This window comes from Pteropus medius, unplaced genomic scaffold (genome assembly GCF_902729225.1).
Source record: "Pteropus medius unplaced genomic scaffold, Ma_sr-lr_union100, whole genome shotgun sequence".
Classification (NCBI taxonomy): Eukaryota; Metazoa; Chordata; class Mammalia; order Chiroptera; family Pteropodidae; genus Pteropus; species Pteropus medius.
Window position 1 is genome coordinate 11865640 of NW_024344370.1, and position 16528 is coordinate 11882167.

The 16528-nt window shown below is 36.7% G+C and overlaps 1 protein-coding gene across 14 annotated transcripts in view; it reads left to right on the forward strand.

The window, feature by feature from the left end:
• The window catches only part of MAST4 (microtubule associated serine/threonine kinase family member 4), a 513739-nt gene that overhangs the window by 373106 nt on the left and 124105 nt on the right, over positions 1-16528 (forward strand). The gene's annotated exons all lie outside the window — the stretch shown is intronic.

Genomic DNA, 16528 nt, shown 5'->3' on the forward strand with positions numbered 1-16528 from the left:
TCATGAAAAAGCTTAACTTGGAAGAGAGTTTTAGAAAAATCTAGTTGAACCCCCTTATTGTAAGAGGAGGAAATGAATATTTAGGTACCAAAGTTTCAAGCTAGTAAGCAACTTGGAACCTGGATGGACTTGGAACCTGGTCTTCAGGTTCCATATTAGGGCAGCCATGGGGAAAATATGATCTTTAATCTCTTGAGAGGAATAAAAGGAATGAGAACCTTGAACAAGGTTTAGCTAGGAGAAGCAATATTTATTGCTTGTTTTCCCTTGAGTTTTAGGCACTGAACTATACATATTACCCCTGTCATTTCCTTTCATACTCAAGTGGCGGTTCACGTTAGCAGGTGATTAACTGTGTGTTGCCTCCAACTCTGTTGATGTCCCTGAAGGACAGGAGTCACGTGGTTTTTACAGCACTTATATAGTGTGCTTGCTCTCTTGGCATGGAATGAATGAATTACTGAATATGTGAATGTCAGTGGGGTTGTTTTACAAAATTCTCTCACAGAGTGTTGGAATTCTAAGGGAGTGACCACATTATAGCTTTGCCATAATCTGACACATTACAATTCAGAATTTGGTTCCTTTTCCCTTATGGTATGAAGGAGTTCAGTCAATACTGAACACTTCAGAAGCTTCTTTTGGGAGGAATGTTTCACCTGTAACCTTGCTTATCAGCATTTTTGCTGTCTTCCATTATTTTGTCATAGAAGGGCATAGATTTGTTAATTTTGAGTAAAAGGAAAGATTTAAACCTGTCATTTTTTTCTCCCTAGCTGATTTCTCTTTTTCATCTGTATTTAATTCATATAGTAGAAAGAGTTAAGACTTTGGATTCAGGGAGACCTAGGTTGTAATCCTGACTCTGAAACAAACTAGACATGTGTCTTTGGCCGGTCACCTGCTTCTGATACTGGTTTCCCAATTCGAAGTAGGAAAAGTTACCAGCAAACCTATTTTGTGTCTTAAGTAAGATAAATTGTAAAGCACTTAGGTCAGGGGTAGACAAACTACAGCCTACAGGCCAAATCTGTCCTACCACCTGCTTTTGTACACAAAGCTTTATTAGCACACAGACACACCAGTTCATTTAGGAATCTTCTATGGCTGCTTGTGCTACGATAGCAGAATCCAATGATTGTAGCATGAGACTCTGTCCTGCAAAACTGAAAATGTGTACTAGTTGGCCTTTTACAGGAAGACTTTGCTAACCCGGAACCCAGGACAATGCCTAGAAAATATAGGCATTCAATAAATGTTAGTTTTACCTTCTTACCATTGAAAATTTCAGTTTCAGTCTTACTCTTTAGGTACTCTTTAAAGAAAAATAATTCAGGTGTGGCCTTCTCTAGTAATCTTTCTAAAGTCCTTGCCCAGTTCTGGAGTATAGCCAAAGCCTTGAGCTGTGACACAAGACAGAACATATTGAGAAAGAGATTTCCACAGCTTCCACACCCTAATATGTAGCATGTCTTGACTTGAATTGGATGCTGTACATGTTACAGGAATAGAACTTATTCTAATCCATATATAAATACAGGTATGGTATTATATTAGGTATGTCCAATCTGTACTTCTTCAGAAGTTTCCAAACACTGGCATTTTTTTTATTTCTAAATACACTAAAAAATTATAACACATTATAAATACTGTATGTAACCAACAGCCTTCTGAAATCTTAAAGCAAGAGTTTTTTGAAGAGTCTCTGAGCCATTTGAAAGAGAAAGTTCTTAAAGAAGTGATAAAATTTTTTTGTTTTGTGTTTTAAGCAAAAGGAACTCAGAGTTCCTCAGCAGTTTTGATCAGGGACACCCTGGTGTCTAGTATAAAATTAGGACCAAGAATAGATTAGTGGAATGTGCCCAGTGAGGACTTTGTGATTGATGGCTATGCTCCAACTTCCACACGTAGTAGAGAGAAAGATGGGGGACTTCCGAGAGCTGTTAAGGGCAATTATGCTTGCTAGTTATTTTTTTTATTTTTAAAAGTGTATCGAGGAATGGTTTTTCAGAATAATAAAGGGTTTAAAAAATATTTTAACATTTGTGTCTTTTAAAAGAATAGTATGAAGAAATTTTGAAAGCATTACCTGAAATTTTGTAAAGTCTTGACTCTTTTTGCCCTTCTCTTCCAACACATTGAGTGTTTCTAGTGCTTCTGAACAGGACTGTTAGCATTTATCCCAACATGTTGTAATTCTGTGTATACTTGTCTGAATTCTCAGCTGATTGTGAATGTCTTGAGGCAGAGACTTTATGCCAGCATAGTGCCTGGCACATAATAGACACTTAATAGAAGTTTATTGAATGAAAGCACTCCACAGTGATCATATTCATGCATATAGCTTTTTCTGTCTTTTGGAACTGTTTCCTTAGGATAAATTCCCAGAATAGAGATTTCTAGGCCAGAGTGACGTGAACATGTTTATGAATCTTGATACATAATGCCAAGTAGCTTTTATGTCTACTTGAAGTTCCTTCCAAATTTGTGACTCTCATGTTGTATGGTACAGTATTGCTAGATTGGCAGCCTGGTGTTCTGTATTTTTGCTAGCAGAAAAGAATGACAGGAGGGTACATCATTGACAGATTCATGTCTGGAATGAACATTGTATATGGTTTAGGATGAAAAGCTTCTAAAAGAATAAAAATCCCTCCTGTGGAACTTGGAAAATGGAGGGAAGCAGGGGCATGGTATAGGATAAAAGATATTTTTATAGGGGCAAATAACTCTTGGAGTTTTATTATTGCCTTCAACTTTTACTGTATGGTTATCAATATTTCAGGAAAGCAATTGGATATTTTTTACTTGCCTCTTCTCCTCAACACATTTAATGTTCAAATATGAAACATTACTAAATGCAAATTGCTGTTCATGCACATTCCAAGGTCTGCTTTTATCAAGGTTTGAAACTGTTTGTCTAATGTATTATGCATTTCCATTTTCAATTGATCTGATTTGTGTGTGTGAAATAAGATTGAGCCTTCATGCTGTGACCTTGGCAACGCTAGCTTTTTTTGAGTTTGTTATTTTCCCTTCTCTCATCTAGTATTTGCTAGGCTCATAAATTACCAATGATTAATATAGCCATATCTACCTTTTGATGCAAATATGCAATTGATGAACACAGAGGAACCTAAATGCTACTTTATAGATGGCATATAAAGTTTATGGGGGCTAAGCTGAATGGAGCAAGAGCAGTGTTCAATTAAAAGTACTCTTTGTGGAGATTGTAGGTTCTAGTGAATAGCTTTCTTTTGGATCAAGTATGTAACAGTGTTCTGTTACATATTCCACTGTGTGTGTTTATATATGTATTCTCTTCCAGCTTAGCTTCAATCCATACTCAAAGCCGTGACTTCAGTCTCTGGAAAGATAGTCAGATCAGAGAGTTAGAAAAACTTTCTATGGGGTAGATTTGACTTTCAGAGAATATCTTCCATCTTTCCCAGCATACTAGAGTTTGTGGGCCTTGACCTAGATAGACATTTTTTGGGGAATCTTTGAAAAGCCAACAATTATATGGTAGCACATAACCACACTTTGGTAATTCCAAGCCGCAGCTGTAAAGGACTTTACGAGCAATGAAGTAAATGTTTACAGATTCCCATCATTTTTTTTTTCTTTTTTTGGGGGGGTGAGGCGGCATCATTTTTCATCACTTAATGGCCTCATAGGTAGATGACAGGCCTTATAGATAGGTGGCAGTGGAGAATCAAAGAGGAAGTCTTTTTGCAAATCTTGGGTTTTATTATTCAGACAGAGCCAAAACCCATCTCATTTGTATGGATTAGAGTGAAGGTGATGGAGGACTAAGTACGGATTCTCCTAACCCGAATAGCTTTAAGTCATTCAAGATAAGAGTAGTTTTATTCTGAGTTATTCACAAACTTATGGGGGAGGGCAGGACAGTGTGATAATCATGACTAGTTATAGTTTGATATTTGAAACACTGTTTAGCAAATGTAGCATTAACATGCTACATTTATGCATTCATTTCTCTCTCTCTCTTTTTTTTTTGATCAATGATTGATTTCCCTCTTCTCTGTTCCATTCAAGCCTTTGGTGTATTTATTTTTTAAGATTTAAACAATATTTACTTGTGGTAAAATACATATAACATAAAATTTACCATCTATACTGTTTTTAAGTGTACATTTTAATAATGTTAAGTACATTCACATTTGTACAACCAATCTCTAGAACTTTTTTCACCTTGCAAAATCAAAACTCTATACTCATGAAATAACTCCCTATTTTCCCCTTCCCCCAGCCCCTGGCAACCACCATTCTACTTTCTGTCTCTATAAATTTACTCTAGGTACCTCATGTAAGTGGAATCATACAGTATTTGTATTTGAGTGTGTGTGAGTATGTGTGAATAGCTTATTTCACTTAGCATAATGTCCACGAGGTTCATCCATGTTATGTAGCATGTGTCAGAATATCTTTTTAAGGCTGATTGATATTCCATTGTATGTGTGTACTACAACTTGTTAATCTGTTCATCCATCAATGGGCGGGCACTTGGGTTGCTTCCACCTTTTGGCTATTGTGAACAATGCAGCTGTGAACAGTGTTATACAAATATATTTTCGAGTTCCTGCTTTCAATTCTTTCGGTGCTTACCCAGAAGGGTAATTTTTTTTTTTGGTAGTACATATGTATGTAATTCTATTTTTAATTTTTTGAAGAACTGTTACACTGTTTTCCATAGCGGCTGCATCATTTTACATTCCCACCAACAGCGTACAAGGGTTCCACATACTTGCCAATACTTGTTTTTTTAATTTTTTTTTTTTTGATAGTTGCCATCCTGATGGGTGTGAAGTTAATGTAGGGAGGAGGCAAGAGAACTAAAATGTTAAATCGAGCTATATTCAGGGATTGCAATATGCCGATCAGCTCTATAGCCAGACCACGAGGAAACCTGAAGAACAAAGGAAAATTTCTGATGGGATCTCTAACAAACCATTTCCCCCACACCATGAAGGGAAAACAGGAAATCAGAGTCCTTACCTGACACCCTGCACAAAATAAAATTATTCATTACCTATGGCTAAAACCATGGGGAACCTATGGATAAAAGACTGGGAACTGCATCAGGCCTTTCATGCTACATATTTTTATTTTTTCTCACTATATACTCTTATCCTTTCAATACTACATGTCCATACCATCAAAGGAAAATGGATAAACAAAGTCTTTAAACTGTAATTCATAGAAACTAAGAGTGATATTTAAACTGAATTCCCCAGAACACTCGAGCTCCCTCTCAGTGTCTTTCCCTCAGGCTCTCTCACCGTTTTTTACTCTGTCACTGTCTCTATCTCTCCCCGTGTTCCTCTGAGTCTCTCTCAGGCTCTCTCACTCTGTCTCTGAGAGGAGACCATGTTCTTTCTACGGAGCATTACCTCTTCTCTAATAAACTTTCCTTTTGACTCTAACTCTGGGTTGCATTTGAATTCTTTCTTGCCCTCAGCTGAGAACTCCCTCTTGGTGCAGGGCTTGAGTTACCCCCACTCAGCGGAATTTGCCCTGTCCTGCATCAAAGTAATTCGAGTCTTATATTTTTCACTCATATTTTGTCCTTCTTACCTTTCTGTGACTAGTGGGCAAGACTTTTAAATGTATTTTACAGAAAAGATATAGAATCTTCATCCTAAGTAATGTTTAAATACTATTTGGGTCAGTTGGAGATAATTCTCTTTGATGGTAAATAAGTGAACTCATTTTCTGTTACTTAGATGTTTGAATTCTATGGCACACTTATCAACATCTAAACTTGCCATTGGATACTGCGAAAGAAGAAACCTGTGGTTCCATGTGTACTGATAATGAGTGAGTGTAGGGAGAGGAGGAGTGATGGATTTGAGAGTCCAGTGCCTAAAACAATGCCTGGAACATGCTTATAGTACATGCTTTTTCTTTTGGGGATCCTCTACTTTTTTTTTCCTCACTAGGGTCAGTAAAGCCATAAAGTATAATGAAGGGAGCCTGAAGTATGACGGAGGGATCTTGTTTCTACTGACATTTCTGTTAATAGCTAGTTATGTGACACTGGCAAGACTTTTTGGGCCCTCCACTGCTTACCTATTTGCTTTTAAAATCCTAGATTCCATTGGCAGTATGGTGAAGCCTATGGACTACTTTTCAGAATAATGGTTTAAAATGAATGAAATAAAATGCTTAGGATAATCGAGGACACCGGTTATACTGAAACATTTAAAAATTGTGATATATGTGATGCTTTGTTAGCACATCAGATATCAAGATCTGGAAGTGGGTCTAGTAACTACCATGATTTTAAAGTGATAATGAGTATAAATTATTTTTTGTTTTATCTGCAGCAACTGTAACATGATATGAAAATATATGTGATTTCTATAGGTGACAAAATCAAAAAGACTGCTGATACTGTGAATGTACATGAAAGGAATGATACATTTCAGTTTGTGGTTAGTGAAAACCTCAAAACAATCCAGGTTCATGGACCCAGTAAATTCTGTTCATAGACCCCTTAGAAGTCCTGGTTAGGAATAGCTGGATCAGAAGTTTGCTGCCATTCCTGGCAGCTCAGACACCATAGTGGCATAGAGACAGGCTGACCCAGATGGCTTCTCGAGTTTATCAGAACACTGACTTTGGGCCTGGCATAATTAAGCAGATCTTATGCCAGAAAAGTAACCTTTGATTCACCTAGGAATCAAGCTGAGAAGTAAGCAGTGAGAAATGTGCTAGGTTTCCATCAGTTACTTTTATAGCATGTAACTAGGAAAACCCAGGAGTATATTAAAACAAACAACAACAGCAGCATGAGAGCATTGATCATCACTCCGATCATTTGCCTTTGGAAAGAACTAAAGGCCAGGGCTTGCGGCAATGTGGCTGTGTCCCCTGCTCTGTGTGTAGTAAGTTGTCCTTTACTTACATTTGAGAAGCCTGTTTCTCAGCATCTTGCCATCAGAGCATCTCCATCTCTTTGTCAAAACCACATGCGTTCCTCTCATTAAATAGGGCCATGAATGTACAAGGATTGTGTGCTGCACTACCTGCTTACCAAGCTTGAATTGTGTTGCCCAGCTGAGAAGTAAGATCTTTGAAATAAAAAGAAGTTATGGAATAATGGTGATAAAGCATTTCTCATTTACTAGTCTTAAAACTTGTTTTCTTTCCTAGAGTTTATAAGTTTATTAATGATAAAGGTCTAAGAATGTCCGAATGGGAGAAATAGCAAGCAAAATTAATCTTTTCAGAAAATGAAAGCCATTTTTTCTTATTACCTACCTACAACCTTCAAATTTGCGTTTTTTGAGAGAATATTTTTTTCTTTTGGAAGAGAGACAACTATGAACGCTTTTAAATGTCATGCCACTTGCCGATTACAACATAATCTCACAATATTAGTTTCTGATGGAGACAGGGATTCTTTTTGGCGTTGCAGTTTCATTATAAATGCCTCCGTGTTAATCAGGATACCAACTTTTAGCCTAGTAGATTGGAGAGTGGAGCAAAGCGTTGAGATTTCATTTGTCCATCTGCTTGTGAAAGGTAATTCATGCAACCATAAGAATGCTTTGTAAACATGGAATCATTTTCAGGTTAAAAGATCCTCTACCATATTAGATAGGAAGCTTGAAGCATAGGCTGTAAGCACTTTTTCCTCCTTTAGTTGCTGCTATGGATCAATATATTTTATTGACTTTTCAAGGGTTTGCATGCAATTTTCCATCATGGTCGTTTATGCTAATCAGCATGAAACAGAATAATTGTAAATCATAGCCCCTTAGGCACATTTTTCCCTTCTATAATACTTGAGACCACAGAATTCTGTTCAAAAGAGATGAAAAAAACAATCCATCATTTTTTAGTGAGTCATAGAGCTGACACAGATGTGGATGGCAAGGACTTCTTTCTTCTTTATCTTTGAGCTTTGCCTTATATTTTAATTCTAAATGCAAATGCAAATGAAACACTCTCTGTAAAGAAATCGAGTTTAAATTAGCCAGTCACCTTTATTTGTGAAAATCCAAATATACCATGTTAAATATGGAAGGTAGAAGAACTATAATAAATCCCATTTTAATGTTTTTACATAAGATTATTAAAAGTTATCTTCATCAGGATGGTGTGTTTATGTAATTATTGTAAATTATCAGTTATTACTTGCAGATGTATAAGGATATTTATTATCTCCATTTTTAATGATACTATTCAGATAATTAGTATAGAAGACAGCAGTTTTTTACTTTAATGTTATACTGAGATAGATAGTTTGACTACTGTTCATATTTATTTGTAGTACAGAACTCACTGAAATTTATAGTTGTTACAAAAACAAAGTAAAATATATCTGTCTTGACCAGTAGCTCATACATATGTGCTTTATTCTCATCAGAGTCTCAACCATGCTGTGGAAGCAAAGCCAACTCTAACTGTATTCCATAGCCCTATACACACCCACAGATGAATGTCAACGTGTTGTGCACATAAGGGTCTGGAGGGGCTAATGGGGCCTACTGGTACAATTCCAAAAGAAAAATCCATATAATGTTAGGGTCTTAGACATGGCGCCTGGATATGGGATTGCCTGAAAGATGGGGGAGCTTCTTTCTAGTTTTCTTTAGCTCATTCGAAATGAAAAACTTTACTTACCAGAATGAAAAATAGAAGCTCTATATTCTCTAAGAATGACAAACCCTTTTCTCAGGAGGGTTTTCAGTCTAAAAACGGTTTGTGGGTTGTCTGTGAATAGAGAGTTGGATGAGGAAAGAGTTGTTTGGCTATTAGTATGTTTTAAGCAATTTAGATATGAAATATCCTTACTTCCTGAAAGTCACCCTTAGGGTAGGATCTGTTGCTATGGCCACCTCTGAGTTTAAGAAAATGTGCCTAAAGCGAGGGAGATTTCACGTGGGAGATGTGGAGCCAGGTGCAGTCTGCCCTTGTCCTCTGCATGAATTCAGTAAATCTTGTTGGGTCTCTTCTTCTGTTGAGCATTGAACTAGGGAAGCAGTGGCGAAGGAGGCAGATAGTTTCTGCCCCCTGGAAAGCTTGCAGTTTCTTGGGGAATGCGGTGTGGGTGGATGTGGGGGGAGGAAGACACAAAGGATTAACAAGAGTTCACAACATTGTGTGTGATTATATGTCTGTGCTTGCCTCCTCTTAGCCATGTCATGATGTGAGGGGAATAAATAGGGTTCTGAGAGTATCCTGGGGACATGTAACAGAAAGTGGGCCGTCCGGGAAGTAAACAAGTTTGGCGGGTAAGAGAGGAGTCAGTGAAAGATAGGAGAGAATATTCCAGGCAAAGAGACAAATACCCGTACACAGAGCCCTCGGAGTGAATGTTGAGGAGAAACTTGATTATAATGATAAACAGAGGCCTGGAATTTACTCTGCGGGCCTGAGGAACCACGGAAGGGTTTAACGGAAGGGCAATGATGAGGTCACATTTGCCCATTGGAAAAATTCCTGGCAGTTGGAGGATGAATTGGAATTGGGCAAGAACGAGGCCAAGATTCCAGTTAGAGCAAGCTTCAACAGGGTTCCAGGCCAGAGATGGTGGTGATACCACAACTAGGTTGGTGGCTGTGAGGGTGAAGGGAGGAGACGTTTCAGGCAATGGAATCCATGGGACTGGATCATCAGATAGATGATTATCATGAGGAAGGGCCAAAGAGTTTGTGACCTTTTTTTCTGCTCTAGGCTCTTGGATAGTGGTGCCTGTCACTGAAATTAGAGACACAGAATAAGACAGGTTGGGTAAAGATGGTAATTTCAGTTCTGGACTCATTGACTTGTAGCTTCGTAGATATCCGTGTGGAGATGTGCGGCTGACCATGGGATGCAAGGGCCTGGAACTTAGAGAAGAGTTCCAGGTTAGGGATTAACAGTCATCTACTTAAAGATTAATGGAGAGTGCCAAAGTTAATTAGTGTTGAGTATTTTTTTCAGGAGTCTCAAGTTGTAGGGTTGCCTAGAACCAGAAATTGAATCATATTTTTCAGGCCCTCTGTGTTCCTCAGTGAAATGGCAGTCAGGAGTGCTGATTTACAGATGGTTTAAGTAGTGTTTTCTAGCCTGGATAACCCACAGAACCATATATTTATTTTCCCATAGGCATTCATGTTTTCTTTTACTTTGGAGTAGAATTTGGGATTTAAACATCTTTGATCACAGGAAAATTTGAAAGCTACTGATGTTTCATGGTAATGCCGGTATTTTCTTATAATTAAAAGTATCTTGGGGAACCTCACCATCCTATACTTTCTCAAAGGGGAGGGTAATAAGGATGGAAAGAGATGATTGAATATAAGTAAGAAATTAGTTGCAAAATTTTGTGGCATATTGTTCATGTTTTCTGAGTGTTGGGTTTTGTTTATTTTGCCTTTTCACTCTATTTTTCTTGACAAAAACAAAAAGCATTTTCTGTTTAGAAGTCCTCTGTCAGCATCATGATTTCTGGGTCCACTCAGAGGAAAAATGAGGTGGACAGGATGGTAGGAGTTTTAGAAGAAAGCATGTTTTCTACTATGGAGAAAAGGATAGGAGGAAGAAAAATGTAAGTTCATTTTGGTTGAGTTTATAATCTGATGTTAACCACATCATTGAAATAGCTAAATGTGGCCTTGAAAAGTTTGTGCTATGTACAGGTCTGTACAAAGTTGATCCTAATTAATCTGAAAATAAGACTCATATGTTATTTTTACACATTTTGAATTCTTCTGAATTACATACTACGAAGGTTTATTTAATGAAAATTTTAACTTAAATTAAAAAGTGTAGACATGTTTAAAGTTGGAATTTACTTTGATTTCATGATTTTATGTGAAATATTATATATATTTAAGAACATCTAGAGTTTTAAAGCCATATTCCATCCTAAGTATATATTTTTATTATCTAAATATTTTGTATACATGTGGATAAATATTATCAATTCACATCCTTCACATCCTTATAGGACTTCATTTAACAAATAATTACCAAGGGCAATACGCTATAAAAGCTCTGTAATTAATTTAGTAATCCCATGGTATGATTCCTCTATTCCATATCTCTTTTGCTTTCTAAATGCAAATGCAAATGAAACACTCTCTGAAAAGAAATCAGGTTTAAATTAACCAGTCACCTTTATTTGTGAAAATCCAAATATACCATGTTAAATATGGAAGGTAGAAGAACTATAATATATCCCATTTTAATGTTTTTACATAAGATTATTAAAAGTTATCTTCATCAGAGGCAATATTTGATATTTTAGGGTTGTTTTCCTTTTAAACTTTCACTTGAACCAGGTTAGCACTGAGTGACAGACCTGAGGTTACTAGCTGATAGTTATTGGATAGCCATTGTAAAATGACATCTGTATCAGTTTGGTTCTCGAAGAGGTAATCATAGCCCTAGTGGCATTTCAACTCAAGGAAACTAACAACAACAACAACAACAACAACAACAACAACAACAACAACAACAACAAAATCTTTTCGTTTCTGTAAATTGTCATTCCAGAGCAGTCCTAAGGCAAATTGATCAGTCCCAGGGATGATATTTGGAATATAGTAATGAAATTGTGGCTTAAACCTCTTCATTCTATTTTGCGGTTTCAAGTGGTTTTAGTTTGAAACATTAAAACCATATGAGCTTTATATATTTGGGGCACCTAATGTCTTGTAAATGTTCTTTGCCTCAGCACTTTTCTATCCCAAGTGTTTATGTCACTCTCTCACAATGTCTCATTGTATAGAGCCTTGGGTGTTTCAATAGCTATATTTTTATTTAGTATCTTGGTTCAGTAGTGCATTGTGCTAAAGAGGCCAAGGTCATGAGTGTTGATTCCATGCCAGTCAGCTATTTCACTGAAAATTATTTTTCCTATAGCTTCAACTGGTACTTCAGAACTGGCTAATAACATTTGACTACTTTTGCTCAAAGTATAGATAAGGCTGCCTAATTCATTAACTAAACTGGAAAAAATAAAACTGATGTCCATTGAGTGGAACCTTACCCAGTGGGGACAGGTTTTTTTCCTGAGTGAAGGAAAGCATTTTCTTTCATCTGTGGATGATCTCCCACTAGGGAAACATGCATGCATTATTTCAGCAGACTTATTTTAATGTAAGTTCCTGGTGGATAGGGACAATCAGTCTTCATAGAACTGCCCTGCCCTAGCGTCCTCTGCATAGACAGAGAAGCTGAGCCCCCTGTCTCCTCCAGCAGAAAGCACTAGGCATTTCCCGGAGTAGATGGCAGAGGAGGGTCATCTTGTCACCTCTTTAACCTGATTTATCGCCTTTGAATTTTTTAATAAGGACATATTTTAACTTTGTCTGGGGACTGAGAGCTCTGATCATTCATGCAGTGAACTTTGAATAAGTTGGTAAGATTGGCCGGACCCTATTATCATAATAGATGGTAACTATTTGACATTTACCATGGTATGTTCCATTTGTACTAAAATAAAGGAATTTGTATTTTAAAAACAATTTACCGTGTTTTTTTTTCACCTACCAAAGCTAAAATGGAGGTTATTTGCATGCAGAGTTCAAAACTGAAAAGCTGCATGCAGACTTAGTAAATATTTGTTGAATATATGTTAATTGGTGTAACTCCATTAAACCTGATTGCATTGATCTGTTAGCTGGAAAAAGGGCAAGAATCACTTTACTTTCAAATACCTACAGTCTAAGTTGTTAGATTTTCTAAATACACAAGGATTTTTATTAAATGCATATTATTTGTCAGGCCTATTGACCTTACTGCCTACTGACCTGTTTATAAGTCAAGGCGGTGGTTCTCCCTGCCGAATCAGTTTTAATTTCAGCTCCTTGCCTTAGAGAACTAATTTGTACAGCTATTCCAGGTGGAGAATTAGATCACTGGTATCCTTTGCTGCCCATGATACATGTGGAAATGAGTCAGTGGAAAATTCACTTACTCATCATGACCTACTTCTGTCACTTGCGTTGAAGGTGTACTTATTTGTCAAAAGCCATCTGTCCCTCTTCCAGAAACTTGCTTCATCGCTACTTTAACCTCTTATCCTATGGGTTCATTTAGGATTTACAGTTACCTAAATCTGCCTATCAATTTTTCTGTTGTACATATATAATCCATTTTAAAATGAGCCCCTACAGGCAGGGGATAGAATCTGACTTTGTATAGCTCTCAACACATCCTGACCCACGATTGCTGTTTTCTAATGATTTTCTAGTGAAGATTCTAGGCTTTTGAGGAAAAATTATAAGATGGTAACTTTCACTAATTTAAGATTATTTAAGATTTATTAGGCCGGGGTTTAGTATGATCAGATCAGATTCTTTCCTCTCCCATTTTCAGCAAAATCTTTCTTATTTTTATTAGCTTATTCTTATATGTTATTCATTTATTCAACAAGTTTTAATCAATTGTGCCTTTAGGTCAGGTATTACACCAGGGTCACAAAAAGAGTAAGACAGGTGCTTACTGGCAAAAAGTTTATAAGAGTAAAGACCAATTTTCAACACCATTTTAAATATGGAGAAGTGCAGAATATTCTACATTAAGACCAAAATAAGGATTACTTTTTACCTAACTTTGTTCCTCTCAGTATCAGCCTTCTCTCTCTTGACCTTATCTACTCTGTACGCCATGTATGTCAGTACGTGAAATGGTTTATCAGAAAATTTTATGACAGGATTTACTGAGAATAGCAGAATTCTAAACCCCAGAAGAAGCAATTGCTGTGATTACATTATATATTTTATTAGGTACACATACACAAACACGCATATGTATAACAACTACAAACAATATATAGTAGCTCAGATTTATTGCTAATTTATTAATTTCATGTCCAATGTTGTACATACTTCAAGTATTAGAAGTTAATATAACAAATTAAACATTATTTAACTATTTTGTTTCTTAGAATACTATAAAAATGTTTTTTGCCATAGTCTAACCATATTTATTGACATCCTCTCAGATTGGAAGTGAATAGTCTTACAGTAAGTGTATAGGGGAGGTAAATTGGAATCACCATTCGATGAGTACAATAGTACGATAGTATTCTTTTTGAAACCCATCTCATTCTTGGCAGTTAATTAGTTCTTACAGTGAAAAACTCACCCTTAAAAAAAGAAAATACACTCTTGCTGACTTGATATCACTTTTTAAAGTGGCAGCTATTAACATTAAATTAACAAAGTAGAATGTTGTTCTCTGCTAACTGATAGAGTTGTGAGCATTACTTTATTTGGGTTTTAATTTCTTTGTGCTTCTTACAGATTGTTACAGGTACCTCTCCTTTTGGTGGAGAACGTGTAGAGAAGAAATTCAAGCTCTGGCTGAGCATGCGATGTATCACAGCATAGCTATGGTTTATATTCTAGAAAATGTTCTGTGCTTTTCAACCAAGAAACAGAAGCTTCTGGTCAAAATCATAAGTAAATTAGCCAATTTTAAAGTAACTGAGAGCTAGTTAAACAGAGTTACAATGCTGAAGCGATGATGTGCGGTACCCTATGAGTTGTGTCACATTAAAATGATCTAGATTTTACAATATGATCATTGATTAACGTTGACTCTCCTTTGGAAAGACAGTCTGTTTGTGTTCATTTTCTCATTACAGTTGTCACCTTTATCTTTGCTTTTCAACCACTTTTCTGTGATAAGCAAAATAAGTTCAAGTTTCAAAGGAAAGTATCAGGTTATTGTTAAATAATATGCCATTGTGAATCTACATCTAATACACCATCCATCTGGAGGTGCATATAAACAATGAAGTCTACGAACAGGTTCTTACACTATATTACATTTCATTATGGGTATAACCTTGTTTATCTATTTGGTTCTCAATGAAAGAGGCCCTTCATGGCAGCTTATTTTTCACACCAGACCACATTTCAAACAAGAGATTAGAGCATAAGCCAGTTGGCCAGTGACTTAAGTATAAAATGTCTTATCTGGCTTTGTGCAGTCACTTCATTTAAAACAACTTACCTACAAGAGTTATGTCTTTTGTTGTGGTGTCATCACAAGCCACACCTAGAGCATTTAGAAGTGTTTCTTAGAGCTTATTCAGATGTTTTCTGCTAAGCTGCTTTTATGTAAGGTGTTGAAAAACATCATATCCCTTCTGAGTCCTGAACTCTTAGGTAATTTGAAATGCTCTCTGTCACCTCAAAAGCATGACATTTCTTCAACCTTTGTAAAAGTCTCAGGCAGGGAAATGGATGGGATCTGTGGGCATTTGGATGAGGCGTGTGTGGAGAAGTATGGAACAATGATCCCAAAACCACAAGTCCCCTCCATTGACCCTGTTGTGTTAGACTCCTAATTTACATTTTTCCCCATTGATTCTGGAGCCACTAATTCTATGGCGAGGACTGGATGACCTTCCTGAAATCTCTGGCTATGTAATAACAGATGGTTTGTTCCACATCACTAACCCTAATATTGGGAACTTTATGCTCTCTTAACATGTGACAGTGTGATTCTACTTAGATTTAGTATTGCAGCTTCAACTTTGTAAGTTTCTGCAAACTGAATGTGAGACACTTTATATTCCAATGCAGTATGGTAATCACCACCTGAATTTAAAATCAGCAAATAAAGCTCCAAAAGGAGTGAGTATATTTAACAATAAATGCTGAGAAAAGATGATGTCTATAGAGTTCTTTATTATTTTAGAGTAACTGGTGATGTCTAACACTATAAAAATAGTGTGCTTTGTGTAAATATTCTGAAAAGATAGTCTTCATTTATGAGTGCACACATGTAACTCAGGAGGTTAATTTATGAACACCAAAAGATTCCCCTGAAGGACTGCTGGTTTAGAACGAATTCCTGGGATCACCTGTGTTCACTGTCAGACCTCTACTCCGGGGTTGCATGTGAAGCTTTTACTGGCATTTTAACTCAAGGAGGCCATTTTCCTTTCACTTTGTTATTTGTTGAGTTGACCAAGCCTGCCAAAGTCTAACTGTGTCATCCTCCGCACCGCCCCCTGCCCCCCCAACCACTATCATTAATAACTATTAGAATTGGGTCTAGCTCAGCTTCGATTAGCACTACTGTGACTACACAACCAAAAGCCATTAGATTGTAGTTAAAGGGGCACAGACGCGTCTTTCCATTAGCAAACTTGTATGGTCAACATTCTGTGCTTTGTTTGGTTTCATTTTTTAAATCAGATTCAGAGGAGAGATAGGCTTTTGATAAAATAATAAAATGACATTTTTTCATGCTTTCCTGAAAGAGACAGTTTGCTGGTGTTCAGGGTCGCTCTGAGTGAGTTAGGGCTGGGTGGTGCTGTTCAAGCAGAGAGATCTAGATTATTATTTTTTCTACTGTACTTTTTCTTTCTGAATCACTTTATTATATGATTGACATAGAAATAATTGTACGTATTTAATGTATACAACATGATGAGTTGGAGATAAGTATAGATCCTTGCAACCATATGCAACCATCACCACAATCTATGCTATACTGTAGCTGCTTGATGTAGCCTTTCTGATACGGTCAGGTGGTATAGAAACCA